Below are 2,500 nucleotides of genomic sequence, written 5' to 3' on the forward strand. Positions count from 1 at the left end.
ACTCAGGACTCTGTTGAAGCACCTCTGGCAGCGAATACAGCCTGAAGTCCATTTCCATCAGTATTCAGACCCTTTACTCAGGACTCTGTTGAAGCACCTCTGGCAGCGAATACAGCCTGAAGTCCATTTCCATCAGTATTCAGACCCTTTACTCAGGACTCTGTTGAAGCACCTCTGGCAGCGAATACAGCCTGAAGTCCATTTCCATCAGTATTCAGACCCTTTACTCAGGACTCTGTTGAAGCACCTCTGGCAGCGAATACAGCCTGAAGTCCATTTCCATCAGTATTCAGACCCTTTACTCAGGACTCTGTTGAAGCACCTCTGGCAGCGAATACAGCCTGAAGTCCATTTCCATCAGTATTCAGACCCTTTACTCAGGACTCTGTTGAAGCACCTCTGGCAGCGAATACAGCCTGAAGTCCATTTCCATCAGTATTCAGACCCTTTATTCAGGACTTTGTTGAAGCACCTCTGGCAGCGAATACAGCCTGAAGTCCATTTCCATCAGTATTCAGACCCTTTACTCAGGACTCTGTTGAAGCACCTCTGGCAGCGAATACAGCCTGAAGTCCATTTCCATCAGTATTCAGACCCTTTACTCAGGACTCTGTTGAAGCACCTCTGGCAGCGAATACAGCCTGAAGTCCATTTCCATCAGTATTCAGACCCTTTACTCAGGACTCTGTTGAAGCACCTCTGGCAGCGAATACAGCCTGAAGTCCATTTCCATCAGTATTCAGACCCTTTACTCAGGACTTTGTTGAAGCACCTCTGGCAGCGAATACAGCCTGAAGTCTTCTTGGGTATGACACTACAAGCTTAGTACACCTGTATTTGGGGAGTTTCTCCCATTCTTCTCTGCAGATCCTCTCAAGCTCTGTCAGGTTGGATGGGGAGCGTCACTGCACAGTTATTTTCAAATCTCTCTAGACATGTTCGATCAGGTTCAAGTCCAGGCTCTGACTGGATGTTCAGAGGCTTGTCCCGAAGCCACTCCTGTGTTGTCTTGGTTGTGTGATTAGGGTCGTTGTCTTGTTGGAAGGATCTCTCTGTACTTTGCTCCATTCATCTTTCCCTCGATCCTGACTTGTCCCTGTTGCTGAAAAACATCCCTACACATGATGCTGCCACAACCATGCTTCCCCGTATGGATCGTGACAAGCTTCCTCCAGACATGATGCTTGGAATTCAGGGAAAAGAGTTCAATCTTGGTTTCATAAGACTAGAAAATCTTGTTTCTCATGGTCTGAGAGTCTTTTATGTGCCTTTGGGCAAACTCCAAGCGGGCTGTCATGTGCCTTTTACTGAGGGGTGGCTTCCATCTGGCCTGAGAGGTGGAGAGCTGCAGAGATGGTTGTCTTTCTGGACAGTTATCCATCTCCACAGAGGAACTCTGGGGCTCTTTTTTTTAAATAGATTTGCTCAAATTTCTATAAACTTGTGTCTGCTTTGTCATTGTGGGGTATTGTGTGTAGATTGATTACAAAAAAAGTATATTTAATCCATCTTAGAATAAGGCTGGAACATAACTAAATGTGGAAAAAGTCAAGGAGTCTGAAAACTTTCAGAATCCACTGTACATCAAAAACAACTGACTCGTCTTTGACTGTACTCGTCTCTTAGCTGAGTCGACAACAACATTTGGAGCAACCAACAGAAAGTTTGCCCGTTGTCACGGGAAGTTTGTCCTTTCATCGTGTTAGCTGTACTTCAGATGTTATGCAAATAAGGCAGCTACTCTAGGCCAGGCAGTTAGAGAGGGAAGTAATGAGTGTGTCAGTAAACCTGCCCTTCCTAGTGTCTCACTCCACATCACACCTGGATTCAAATTGAACTTGTTTTCTTTCAAATACTTTTAAGGCAGATTTCCTGGACACAGACTTGGTTGAAGATGGCAGGGGTTAAGACAAGAGGATTGTAATATCCCACAACTCTTTGCATGGATGCGGAAGAATTCTAAACAATGAGACCAGGAATGTGAGAGTAAATGACAGGGAAGGAATGGTAGCAGTACAGAAAATGTGTGATCAAAGTGTAAAATAAACACAATCATAGTGAATTTCAGCCTACTACTCAGCAAACACAAAGTATAACTGCTTTACTGTCATTCTATTAATTCAAACGTTTTTTAAATAATCTAAAATAATCCCGACCGCTAGTCACATTTTCAATGCTAATCCTGTAGAGCCCAGTAAAGGCGCTGGTCCCATTCATTTGTTTATTTTCGAATGCTTCTGCATGGAAATATTATGTAGGCCAAGACAAGGCTTAAAGGGGAAGTTCAGGATTTTACAACTTGATGTTAGATGGTTCCTCACCCTGAAGGTAGTCTATGGGCCAGCAGAAACTGTAATACACGGTTTCTTTAAACAGCCACTGCAAATTTCAGCTTAATTTAGCCACCAAAAGCTAACAATCAAAGGAGGTAATAGTGAGCATGTTTTTTAAATGGCCATATCACCTGAAATGAACTAAATTCAACTCCATGTTTGGTTTG

This window comes from Oncorhynchus kisutch, unplaced genomic scaffold, assembly GCF_002021735.2.
Source record: "Oncorhynchus kisutch isolate 150728-3 unplaced genomic scaffold, Okis_V2 Okis06b-Okis10b_hom, whole genome shotgun sequence".
Classification (NCBI taxonomy): domain Eukaryota; kingdom Metazoa; phylum Chordata; class Actinopteri; order Salmoniformes; family Salmonidae; genus Oncorhynchus; species Oncorhynchus kisutch.